Source organism: Hydra vulgaris, chromosome 14 (genome assembly GCF_038396675.1).
Source record: "Hydra vulgaris chromosome 14, alternate assembly HydraT2T_AEP".
Lineage (NCBI taxonomy): Eukaryota > Metazoa > Cnidaria > Hydrozoa > Anthoathecata > Hydridae > Hydra > Hydra vulgaris.
The window spans coordinates 10,349,500-10,364,641 of record NC_088933.1 but is presented as its reverse complement, the minus strand read 5'-3'; positions in this window follow the sequence as shown (position 1 = coordinate 10,364,641).

Below are 15,142 nucleotides of genomic sequence, written 5' to 3'. Positions count from 1 at the left end.
ATGCAAATTCTTACTCTATTTTATTTAAAAATAGAAATTAAAGTTATAATTTTGTGGTAGTTAAAAACATGTGATTATTGTGGTATAAATTTAAATGTTTGTTTCAAATAAAATATTTTGATATATATTGGTGACTTAAAGCATTATTTATTTAAGTAATAACTAAAAATGATACAATAACGTACGCTGTGATATTTTTTAATAAAAACAATAACTTATTTCTTGTTATATTTATAAGATATATATTTGTTTATAATTTAACTGTATATATGTGTGCGTGCGTGCGTGCGTGTGTGTGTGTGTGTGTGTGTGTGTGTGTGTGTGTGTGTGTGTGTGTGTGTGTGTGTGCGTGTGTGTATGTGTGTCTATATTTATATATATATATATATACATATAAATTATATTATTATTATTATTATTTTTATTGTTATTATTGTTATTATTATTATTATTATTATTACTATTAGTGTGCATAGTTATGCATAGTTACGCATTGCTCGTATTGTTACTAACGGTTTTGTATTCTGTAAAATACACTATTTCTTAGTTTTTAAGTAATTTCTTGACATTTTTCTATGCGCGGTTTTATGTTCCATGCGGTCTTTCGAGTAAGGTCAGCAAGCGAATTAGAGCTGATATATTTTTATTTTCAAGAAGAATTGATGTTGTTCATTGATTGAAATAAAAATTTAAATAGTTGTTTGTTTGTTGTTGGTTGTTTTTATTTTTCTAATTTTTATAGCCTGGTTTCATTTTTTAGAAGAAGTTAGATTATTTATAGATTAAGATTATTTTTTATTTAATTTCATTTATGTATTTAATATGAAAAGTTAAGTAAGACTGTTGTTTGTGGTCATGTAAGTTTATACACATAAGTTTGCGTTTATTTCAATCTATTTTATATTTCTCTATATCTATATGTATATTTTATATTCTTTGGAAAAATAATAAGGAATAAAAAAAATTGAAAAAAAATTCTTCTGGAATTAGTCAAAAGAATTTTGTGTAATGCTTCATTTTAAGGTATCTGTATTTTTGTTTATTAGAAATTTTTGATTTTGTTCTTAAATGGTTTCATCTTTCTCATTCCAATGTTGTGAATTGTAGTCTGCATTTTGGACTTTTCCGGACTTTTCTTTACCAAGTGTTTTCTTAAAGAAGTCATGAGCTTTTATGGTGCGAGTTAAAAATGTTTAAGTTGACATTAGGTAGATAATGTTTAGTAGCTTGAAATGCTAGGTAATATAAAATCTTTTTAAAATTTTATTAAGTTATTAGTTTATTGTAATCTTTTTTGAAATTGTACTTTTAAATTTAAAGCTTCTTGTTATAGATGTTAATATTGAAAATATAAGTTACTTTAATTCTTAGATGGGGTCTACCGTTAAAAGATATTTATGGGTAGTTTCATGCTTTCACATGTTTTTAATAATTGGGATAAAAGCCATGACAACATTTTGTTGTAAATAAAATTATCTACAGTATTGTTAAAACCTTTGCACTTTGAAAAAAATGAAAATTTTGGATTTCATATGTTTTCACTAAATATATATATATGTATATATAAATATATATATATATATATATATATATATATATATATATATATATATATATATATATATATATATATATATATATATATATATATATATATATATATATATCCTTGGAGTTGCAGCAGCGTCATAGTTAGTGTGCTGGAGTGGGGGGGGGGGGGGAAGGGTTTCAAACCCGCGTTAATAACCTGTTTTGTACATAACGCATTTATAAGTTTTATTATGCGTTTTGTTCTATGTTTTCTCCCAACACATGAACTATGACGCTGTCCGCGACTCCAAGGGTATATGTTTGTATATATATGTATGTAGATATATATATATATATATATATATATATATATATATATATATATATATATATATATATATATATATATATATATATATATATATATATACAATATATATATTATATATATATATATATATATTATATATATATATATATATATATATATATATATTTATATATATATATATATATATATATATATATATATATATATATATGTATGTATATATATATATATATATATATATATATATATATATATATATATATATATATATATATATATATATATATATATATATATATATATATATATATATACAATATATATATATATATATTTATATATATATATATATATATATATATATATATATATATATATATATATATATATATATATATATATATATATATATACAATATATATATATATATATATATAATTATATATATATATATATGTATATATATATATATATATATATATACTTTTTTTTTTTTTTTTTTTTTTTTATTAGAAACACTTTACTGTTTCTAATAAAAAAAGATATTTGTTTGTTTCTAAATTTTTTTTATCAGAAAGAAAATAAATTTTAACTTTTTTTTATAAGTCTTATATGCCAATATGGTTGCAGGTTTTTCTTAACTTTAATTGAATCAACTTAAATAAAAAGAAAAAGTAATACAGGTGTATTACTTTTGATAATGGCAAATTAATTTTATTTTGCATTTATTTGGTTTCTTTATTTTATAATTTTTCGAATAAGATTTTTTTAGTTATTTATTAAGTTTTTTTATTTTATTGTTAACTTTAGAGTAGTAAAACAAAGAAATAATTAGTGTTGCTTTGATAAATATGTTTAATGATAATGATGACATTGAAATGGACGATAGGCTTGATGAAGTCATGTATTTACAAGACGATGTAAGTGCTATAAGGCGTGTTGAAAATAACCTCAGATGCGTTTGAGCGCCCGATGAACTCTGATTAAGATAATGAGTTTCTACCATATCATTTTTTTCATACCAATAGCAAACTAAAAGGTCCGTTAGACCAGTCTGAAATATTTGGTTCATAGATTCGTCAAATAAAACAGTGTAATATGATGCATCAACTTAGATAGTTTCCTCATTTTTTTAAGATATTGTAGATAGTACTTCATTCTTAAAAACGGGAGCAAGTCCAGATGTTGCAACACAACTAGTTTTGGTGGGTCCGCATTTAAATTAAACTTTGGAATGTTACTATTTAGAAAATATTTTACTGAATAATTTACCAGAATTAATTAATTCACAACAATAATTTTATTGTTTATCCTAATGAGACCTTGCAAGGCATACAAAATCAACTCATCGCAATGTGTCTCTGGATTTAACAACAAAAAATCCTGAACCACCATCTATTTATCTTCTCGATAAAAGCATGGTTATCTTAATCAATGACAAATCCTACCCTGATATGTACATAGACGAGTTAAAAATTAACTTATTTTTGCTTTTAGATACTTTCAGCACACTCTATATCTAGTAGAGGCAATAGCTGACTAGTTTTAATGCTTTTGGCCACACATAATGTATTTTTTAACAATAACCCTCAAAATCAGCTAGATTTCTTGTCAGCGAATTATGCAATCATGCTTTAGCATTTTATACCAAATCAGTTTACAGTAATTGTTTTATAAGTTAAAATGATTTATTATCTGTTAAATTTCATGCAGAAAAAAAACATGTGGTTGTATATTCAATTTATTTTATAGCAGTGTTTGCAGCTTTTGGTTATGAAAGCAAAAGATAAGCAGAGACTGATTTTCAATTCTTTTTCAGAAATTTTTACAAAAAGTTTTGGAAATATTTACAAAGTTTAAATTATCTTTTGCCATAAAAATAATTTTAAAAAAATTTTTGGTTTTGTAAAAAGCATCGGTTCTTAATTAACTACAATAAAATTTTGAATAGAGTTTGAAATTATCTTTGCACAAATTAAGCATCTAAAGAACCTCATACTTATTATCTTGCCAAACTTTACTTCAGAATAAAAACTTTTCATTCACAAAAGTATAACTATATGTCTACAAACTCAAGAAGAATAAAAAATAGTTTCTGTTTAAAAATTGAAAAATATTGATTGAATCAAATATATTGTTAGTAACACTTTAAAATGGTTATTTGCAACAAATTTCATAAAATCTTACTTCGAGTAGAAACGTTTTGAGTTACTTGTCGTAAAAAAAACAATTTGTTCATTTTTTTTGTGTAAATAGTTGCTACTCAAGGGAGGGAAAAAGATTGAATGGACACTGATGACAATAGTTAAAAAAACAACTTTTATATTAAATATATTAAATCAGTAATTGTATCAAAACTAAAAAGTTAAGCACATTTTTCTTACTTGAACAAAATCACATTTTTTTTGCTTGGAGAATTATATAGTCAGTTGCTTAGGACGGTAACAATTTTTTTTTAGGAACTCTTTGTATAGATATTTAGTAAATTTCTTTTTATAGTGTTCCACAATACGAGTGTTTAGAACTCCAAGTTTTAAAAAAAGATTCTTGTCTCTGTAATTACAGGGCTAGAATTAAGTGATCACGAAATGCGATATCTGGGAAAGCGATATCTAGATTTATTGTTTTTCATTAATTTTTGCTGTGATAAACTGACCGTTTTATTAAAACAGTGTTCATGGTTTTCAATAAACTAAGAATTTAATGACCAGAAATATTTCCGTTTATTGCAATTCGCGATCACTTAATTCGAGCCTTGAATTATATTTTTGATGTTCATGGTTTCACACTTTCATATGGTTTTTTAAAATGCCAACTTTTTACATATATAATACGGTATCAAGAAAAGGTTAATTAGAATTTAAAATAAAGTTAATTTCATTTAAAAACCAATAACCCATTCTTGGCATAAATCTATTTTGTTGACCAGGACTGAGTTTTTTTCTGATAGCAGCACTAGAGTATTTTTTTGTTTTATATCCTCCGTGGTAATATAAATGATTCTTTCAGGCATTTCGCAAACTTTAAACTTAAGTATATTCATAAGCATGAAATCAAATGTTTTGCAAAAAAATGCGGTTACTTGAGCCTGGGGAAATAAGTACCATAAAAATTTCACTACCTCTCCACCGAACTTGAGCGCAATGAGTTAATAAATTTTTTTAAACCATAATATGTTGAACTTATATCCATCAACAGGTTTCCCTTACAATATTATGGTTTTATAAAGTTGTGATTACGTCAAGTTTATGACGTTTACAGATTTTATAATAACATATCTCTTGAACAACTCGATCATTTAAAAAACTTTTCCTGATACACTTTACAAAGAGAGTTTGAGAAACAGTCTAGTATGCCAAACTTTACCAAAAGTTTTCCATACGTCATCTTAAGGGGGCACAACCCTATTAAAAAAGTGTAAATTATTGAAAAAATTAATTTTTCAAAAATACACTTATTTTAACTCAAATTTATCGTAGAAACTATTGCTGGTTTTTAAATTTTTGCTATCTATGCTGATATTGGTCAAAATTTCATTTATTTAGATGTTCATTATTTAAATTACCCTAGCAACGCGCATAGCAACCGTTTTTAAATGTTGTTTTTCATCTTTTTAAGCCCTTTTTTCAAAGTTGATTTTAGCTTTTTGTTTGTACAGATGGCTTTTTGTTTGTACAGAAGGCTTTTTGTTTGTACAACGACGTAATAAGCATAATGGAGTTATTTAACTAAATAAACTACTGATTTGACAGACTGGTCTTGTTAGAATGTTTGTTTATGTTTTACAAAATTGGTTTTTATATATTTTTTTATTTTTCAGTATAATAACAAGGTAGTATGCTTTATAAGATGCTGTTTTGCTATGTATATTTATCTATCTATGCTATTTATAAGCTTTCTATCTATTACTTTGTATATTTATGTAACTAGTATAACTAAAAAGTTGAAAAATATTTACAAATTGAAATGGAATCATCTCGTAAGTTTTGATCTAAAAGACATAAAAGTAGGAAGTTTTATGGTAACCAACACTCTAAAAATTCTACTGAAAACTCTAAAGCTACAAATAAAAAAAACATAGCAACAACAGTTTTTTATACAAAGTTAAATGGTTCAATGGTTAAAGCTGTTGATAACTGCTGTTCAAAAAACATTACAGGCAATCGAATAGTTGATATGGAATTGTTAGCTGAAACTTCTAAGATTCTTTTGTGCCCAGAGTGTTCACATGATTCAGTAAAGCTTAATCAAAAGCAGAAATTAGGAATTGCTTTTGAACTTGAATTGAAGTGTACTATGTGTGGTTGGTTTTTCAGACAGCAGCAATCTATTTTGCCTCATTTAGATAGTCAAGCAGATTTATTATGAGATGCAGGTGTATCTGTTGATGGTACTTAGCAGTGGCGTGGATTTAGTTCAAATAACGGTATTGTTGCAGCAATTTCTATTGACACAGGTCGAGTACTAGATATTGAGGTAATGAGTAAATATTGCCAGGCTTGTATTAATGCCAGAATATGGAAACATTCAAACGTAGAGAAATATGCAAGTTTTATAGCAGACCATACTTGTACAAACAATCATCATGGATCTGCAGCATCAATGGAATTGGTTGGCACAGAAAAAAATTTTAATCGATCTATAGAATTAAATAAAATGCGATACACTGAGTTTTATGGGGATGGGAATTCAAAAAGTTTTTTGTCTATTGAAAATGTTTATGATGGCACAAAAGTGGTTAAACAAGAATGCATTGGCCATGTCCAGAAGCGCGTTGGAACACGATTACGTAAATTAAAAAAGAGAGAGAAGGGACTAGGAGGGAAAGGAAAGTTAACTGATGCTGTTATTGATAAGCTGCAAAACTATTATGGTATTGCAATACGTTCAAATATAGGAAATCTAAAAGGAATGCAGATTGCTGTGATGGCTGCACTTTTTTATGTGGCATCATCAAAAGAACATAATTATCACACATTTTGTCCAAAGGAGCCAGGTACATGGTGTCAATATCATCTTGACAAGTTGAATAATACCCAAAATTATAAACCAGGACCAGGATTACCCATGAGTGTTATAAAGTTTGTTAAACCAATCTTTATAGCTTTACAAGATGAAAATTTACTTAGCAAATGCCTCCACGGCAAAACTCAGAATCAAAATGAGTCTTTCAATGCAACAATATGGAATCGTGTTCCAAAAGATACATTTGTAAAACTAGTACAGTTGGAAATTGCTGCTTATGATGCAGTTGCTCATTTTAATATTGGAAATTTAGCCACATTAAAAATATATGATAAAATGCAGATGGAGAGAGGCAGCTACATTGAGCTTGGTTGCAAAGACAGAAATCGTTCACGATTAAAAAATGCAAGTCGAAAAAATGGTGAGAAGTATAGGATGCGTCGCAAGTTTCTGCGTGGAGCGAAAAAGAGTAAGGGAAGTGAAAATAAAAATAATGAGGGTTTGTCATATGGAGCAGGAAGTTTTTAATGTTTATATCAAATTAGTTTTATCATACTTGTTTTGTAATACTTGCAGTTTATATGAACATGGCATTTAACAGGGAAAAGTAAATTTTTTTTACCATTTTAGCTTTTTATTCATTCGCAAGTAGAAAAGGGTTATTAAATAAGACTTTTGATAAATAAAGTACATCTGTTGTTTGAATATAGTCTACAGTGCAATACTTAATAGATAAAAAGGCTCCAGATAAATATAATTATTATTAACAATAGAGTTAACATAATTTTTACACATTTTCCTAACTTTGCCTGACTGTGGCAAAGATATTTCAAAAACGGTTTGATTAAAACTTCTCATATTTTGACAGATTGTTTATTATGTACAAGGTTGTGCAATAAACCTCAAAATTATAAGAATATATGTGTTGAAAAAAATATATAACGATTTTTCGGTCATTATGGGGGATAAAAATATCATTGTTTTTATATCCTTCAAACAAATAAAGCGCGACCCCAAGGAATAAGTAAGTTGTTAAGTTTTTGAGGTTCATTGCATACCTCTAACATCAAGCTAGTTAAATGCCAAATTTTATTTTATGTGACCTTCTGCATTTTGAAATATTTTTGCCACGAAATGGTCAATTTTTAAGTTTTTGCCCCCTAAAAATTGGCCCACAGGGCAACCCTTTCTTTTTTTCTAATTTTTTTTTTTTTTTAATCTTAGTTTTATTATGAATTTACTTAATAAATAGAAAAAATTACTTAAATATCAAAATTAAAGATTTTTTTATTTATGGGGTTGTGCCCCTGTAGTAGGCAGGATTGACTTAACAGTAGCGTAAACTGTACAGTTAGCCGTACCGAAAGGTAACAAACACTGTACAGTACTCGCTGCCTAGGTGCAAATCACTGTACAGTAATTCCTACCGGCCAGGCACCAAACACTTAACTTAGGTAACATGTACTAACGGCAAAGAAAACGTGTTTGAAGAAAATATCAATATTTTTTGTATAAAATTATTTAATTCTCATAAACTGAAGTTTAGATAAAGTTTATTTTATAACACGATTTAGGCTAAAAAATATTTCTAATTTGCAAAAAGAGTTTTTTGTTTTGGGCAATTGCAATATCTTTTTTATTTGAAGTTTGAACTGAGCGAAACCAGTTTTTAACATAAAACCTTATTTTTGGGCATCGATTTAATCCCCTTTTAATCCAGGAAATTATAACTAAGTATATACATTTTTAGTTTTAGTGAAACCGTGCTTTTAGGGTGAAGTGGGATAAGTGGGAGTAGAAGTGGGACAAATAAGTGGGACAAAGCAAGATTTTAACACTTCAAATAACTTGATATAAAATCGCCTAGTCGACATGAAAATGTTAAAAAGATTTCACCAATCGAATTATGCATTTAATCAGCGGTGCATAAATATATATATATTTTTTTCCACCTCACCCATTCTATAAACACTTTTTTAAGATACATTTCAAAATTAGGATTACTAGCGCACGTAGGGAAACAAAGCAAATTCTGATGAATAGTGAGGAAATCTAATTGTTCACATTAGATAAGTGATTAGGCGCCTCTCTGAATTATAATTTTTGGGCTGTTCCACTTCTCCCCTAAGATTATCTTTTAAAATTTGCGATGCCCTTTATCGATATATAAAGTTGTCTTATTTCTTCACTACGTCTAAGGATTAATATCCTGGATTTACAAGAATAGTCAAAACAATCTTAAAATAAAGTCAATAAGAAATATAAATATACAAAACAATAGTCAATAAATAGTCAATAAAAACATAACTTAATGGAAACAAAAATCAACCAACAGTTACAACTCTATCATAATGTACACCAGTATTTTGAAGATAAACTATTTGGTCGTTTTCTTTAATTTCCGCCAGTTTAAAATTATTGGCATCTTTAAGAAGAGGTTTGTAAAAATACCACGAAAATACTAAAGCTTCAGGAGGCTTATAATACACAGCAATTGGAGTATCCAGGGCAGTTGCTAATGCATATATTTCAACATCAGTGCCCCATATATAGTCAGTGTCCATTTTTGAATCACTGATGTATTTTATAACCGATTTTGATATATAAGCATCAAAAGCGTTTCTATATTCTGCTTTCAAAAGAGTATTGATTGCTAGTTGACGCAGTATTTTATAAAATTCTTGGCTTAGACAAACTTCCTGACTCAAGGCTCGAAATAAGCAATTTCCATCACCTTCCATTTTATCAACCTTGATCGGTTTGCCCAATTGTAACTTTTTTTTTCGTATAGCAAAGCCTTTCTTATAAGGTATTTCATCTTCAATCTTCAGCAAAGAGCATTTTCTTGTTCTCCATTTACTATTGGTGGGTGTAAAAGAGTTTGATTTGCTAACAAGAACTTCAACAATTTTTAAAGGTTCAGATTTAATATCAGACACCTCATCGCATCTTTTTTTAGGTGTTTCAATCTCAGATCTTTTCTCGAAAAGTTTCATATTTGAACCATGGTGCTTGGTACGAAGTATTTCCCCATTCTTTTGTTTCAACTGATAAAGTCCTTTATCAATAAATATTTCAATAACTTCATACGGGCCATCCCAAACAGATTTTCCTTTATCCCCCTTTCTATCAGCTCGTCTAAGATTGTAAACAAAAACTTCATTACCTATATTGAATTGAATTTGGTTTTTGTGACGTTTTTCATAGTCCGTTTTTTGTCTCAATTGAGATTTCTTTATATTTTTTTCTACTTCTTCATGAATTATACACTGGATATTTTTAATTTGTTTCAAGTTTTCATGCAAATCAACCAGTTCCAAAATACCTTAAAATAAAAACTAAATGAAATAAGTAAAATTTAATAAATTAATTTTATTCATTTATTTAAAAAAATACCTTCTTCTTTGTCTAAATCAACAGGTACATCAAGAATTAAGCTTTGCTCATTATTGATGCAATGTAAGGGTAAGACTGGCTCCCTGGCATAGATAATTTGAAAGGGAGTAACTCCAGTTGACTTGTGGCAAGTTGTTCGAAATGCAAACAGTATGCCATCTAATGAAAGAGGCCATTTTTCTTGCTCTCCATTTAGAACTTTAAGCATAGAGCCCTGTATAGTTCTATTAGCTCTTTCAACTAGACCATTTGCTTGAGGATGGTAAGCTGAAGTAATACGTTGACAGGTTCCAGTGAGATCGAACAAATTTTCAGAATCTTTATTACAAAATTCTCGACCTTGATCATTAATTTGAATTGATGTACAACCATGACGACATATAAGTTCATAAAGAAATCTGGATACCTCTTCAGCACTTTTATTATAAATAGGCTTTGCTTCAACCCATTTTGAAAAGTAATCAACGACTACACAAATGCCAACATAACCTTCTGGATTTTTAGGAAGACTACAGAGATCAACACCAACTTGATGCTATACTTTAGTTGGAACTGGTATTGAATGCAACTCTGGAGAAACTTTTTTCATTTTTGAATTTGATTTTTGACAAGATACACAAGTGGCAACATAGTTTCAAATATCTTTATTCATATTAGGCCACCAATAGCCGGAATCAATCAATTTCCATATTGTTTTATCTCTCCCAACATGTCCACCTAAAGCCTTCGATTCAGTTGATGTGCCTAATCCATCATGTGCTGCTTTTTTGTACTGATCACGCGACATTTGATCTTTGACAACACATAAGGTTTCTGGACCAGAAGTAACTTGTAAGATTTTTTTATATTTGTAATGTAACATACCATTAACAATTACAAATCTGTCACTTTGTTTTTTAAAGTTTGTTTTAATACCTATGTTTTCTCTTCCTTGTAAATGTTCAGGAAAAATTCCTGATGATAAATAATTCTCAATATCATAAAAGTTTGGTTCTTTAATTATTTTTTCAAATGATCTTGAGTCACCAATCTCTGTTGAATTTTTTTCTGCCATTTTATACTAAAATACATAAAAGAGGTGTTCATAGCATATTCATAAAATACTTACAATCAATCAATCATTTTTTTTCACTTTATAAAAAATATAAAGTTAGGATCAGTCACAAACAGTTATGTAACTGACAAAAACGCGATGACCTACAAATATTCACCATAAATTTGAAACAATATATAAACCAAACAGCAAATTAATAGAAAAAGAAAAAAATAATTAATAATAATAATACTGTAATAATAATTAACAGCAATGGCTAACAAAAGTAAAAATGATAAAAATAACAATGTTAATTATAAAGATAATAATAGTAGCCAAACATTTAAAATAAGTATATAAGTACTAACAGTAATAACTAACAACAGTAACAATAAGAAGAATAACAATGTTAATTATAAAGATGAAAATAAAACAATAACAATAAGAACATAGAAGTGGTCGCTCAGGAGAGTAACTAATACTATATAAACCTACATTTATAAATTCATTGGCTCTCAAACACATACACACAAAGACACACACGTATAAATATATATATACATACAAACACAACATATATAAATATATACACATACACACACACTTTCATACACACACACTTCATACACATACACACACACTTTATTAAAGTCATATAAATATCTATTAAATCATTTCAAAACGGCTATAAAATATACTACATTATAATCGTAATTTGATATAAAAACATTACTAAATAAAATAAAAAATTTGATAAATACTAAATTTAAGACGTTTGATTTTAATTTTTTTTTGCTAATGCTAGTATCATTTTCCACGTTTTTTACATATTTATAAAACATTTACACGGCAAAGTAAAATGTTAAGTGTTCGGTACCCAAGTACAGTGTCCGGCACCTAGGTAGGAGTCACTTGTCAAGTAATCGGTACCGTTAGGTAGGAATTACTGTACAGTGATCCGTACCGGTTAAGTACTTCGTACCTCCTACACCCCCTTAAAACGTTATATAAACATTTTAATATTCAAGTTTGATTTTTTCTCAATAAATCATTTTAATATGAAAATAATAGAATTCTATTAATGTTTAAGACATAAGTTATATATGAGAAAGATATTTTCACATACACGCTGTTTAAAAAAATAACCATACTTTAAGTAAATATATATTAATATAAACCAGTTATATATTATATATATATATATATTAGTTCTCATGTAACTAATCAATATTTAATGCTATTAAATGTTTTTAAAAAGATTTATTGCAATGATGATAGTAGTGTTGTTACGACTAATATGTTTTTTGAAGTCGACTAAATTTGACTAATACATTTTTGTCGATTTAGTCGAAGTTAATTTATTTATTTGAAAAAAATAGTAATAAAAATGATAAAGTAATTTATATTTCCTTTCTATTTTTAATATTATATTATTTAAATAATGATGGAGCAAAACGATATATAAGAAAAGGGCTGCTTCAACAACGGGACAATCTATTTCCATGCCCCAATAATTTATACCGTCATATATACTTGTTATCACTGGGTCACAAAGCGACTTTTAATTCGAATCTCTTTTCCCGAGAAAAATCTTCGGGGTATGATAGTACAAGTATGTAAGAGTACATTATAGTTGGTTTTAATCTTTCATCATTGCCCGTGAATAAAAAAATAGATTTGAAAATTTTGATTTTTTGGAATATTGACAAGATTATTTAAATGAAATAAAACATTTTTTACAAAAAGAATGTATATTTTTGTCACATAAGTTACTGACAAAGATAAGCAACTTGTTTAAGTAAGATTTCTTAAACTCTTTATTGATTTTAAAACTCCGGAAAAGGCCTGCTAACAGTTTAATTGCGCTTTTTGAGAAAAATACAAGTGCATAACTATTTAAAATTGCAGATGAAACAAAAAATCACGATGACTACAGGAAAACTGTCTGTTTTCTTTGTAAAAAAGAGCTAACAGGAAAATGACTAACTTTACGACTAAACGCAGTCAAGATGTTTTCGGTCAAGCTATCAACTTTGAAAATCAAAAATTTCCAATTGGTATCTGCGAAAACTTTCGAGTAGGCCTTAGATAAAGATACAATGGTGAAGATATTCAACCTCTCTCACTGCCTGACTACTAAAACATAAAGATTCACCCTGCTACAAAAGAATCAGTATGTAATTGCATGATTTGTTATGTGGAAAAAGCCAAGTTTGGAAGCCTCAGGCGATTGGAATAACAAACACAACCAGTCATGTTTGCACTGTAGTTGCTTCTTCAACAGGTTTATTTTTCGACATAGCGGTCAAACATAAATTTTATCTAGGAGAATGATAACGATTTGCTGACAATCTTCCAATAAATTACACTTGCTTTTCAAATAAGCGATATGGCTGTTATCATTTAATGATTCATTATTCATTGAAAAAGCAGTATGGTAGTGTCACAGTTATTGGCACCTTAACGCTATTTTTGATATTAATTTCTGTACAAAAATCGTACCAGTGAATGAAACTTTTTCAAATTTGGCACAATATTAGATTAATACCTTATAAATGACCTGACACATTTAATTTTTCATTTGCGCAAAAAATCTAGTATATATTCACATTATAAGTAAGTTAATTCGTTGTCCCGAATTATTGGGACTTTGACTCAATTTTTGGCATCAATTTGAATCCAGATCTAGAGAACCTAAACATCGATTATTTTTTTTCGTTTTAAATTTTTGTTTTGGTTTGTACAATAACTAATACGTATATCGTATATTAAATACATATATATAATAAAAGTGTTTTATCAATTCAAACCACAAAATTAAAGAGAATTTAAAGAAATAAACTTATTTATTTAAATGCATTTTTGGCACGCAAAAGGAAAGTTCTTTCTTTTAATAAGTTTTTTTTATGTTTATCAGGCTTTTGTGCTCCTCAGATATTCAGTTTAGGTGCACAGCACAATCACATGTATCACAGTTCACCCGCAACTTTGATCTTATTTCTTCATTATAATTTGCCTTGCCAAAATTACAAATCCAATTTTCATCTTCTATTGATCTATTGACATTGATTTGTTAGTGTTTGTCTATACTCTTGTGTAGATAGAGCATACACTAGACGTTTTTTCTTTTATTTATAGGTTTATTAGAAATGGAACTTTTAGTATTTTTTCCTCTACCAACATTTAAATAACTCTTTTAAATAATAAAGGAAAGTTTTTCCTGGTGACACTGGACCAACCTAAAGAGTGATGCTCTGATGTTTTAGACTTCAAGTTAGGGTGCCTTTTTAGATATCTGTATGCCCAAGTTCTAGAAAGAATTCCATTTTTAAATACAGTAGGGTGCGAGCTTTTGTGTAATATTTCTAAAATTATTAGTTGTAAGTCATTTATTTTTAGAGGAAATCCTCTTCTTGACATTTCAATAAGCTGCTTCTCATATGCATCTTCTATAAATAGTGGCAAAGTATGTTCTGGTCCAGGCCAACACACTAGACTGCTTAAACCACATAGTTTTGTTTGTAGAGTACTGCGAGGAACATTATATTTTTTTGCAGCTAATTTGATAGACATCTTCGATTTTTTAAGTCAATCGCTCCATGCTTCTACTGTCATACTGCTTTATCTTAACTTGTCTGTTGTTATTAGAATTCTTTGATTTTTGTATTATTTAGTAATAACTTAAATATAATTAATATTGAAAACAAAAGCTAGAAAAAAAGCTTATTTTAAAAGTTATAAACATATCTAATTGAAAATATTGCCATGCTAATGTTTGAGTTGTTGTCACAATTATTGGCACCCAAATTTAAAAAAAGAATAACTCAGGAAATTTTTTTTGTAAAATAAAAATTACTGTGTTAACTTTTAAACAACAATTCATATT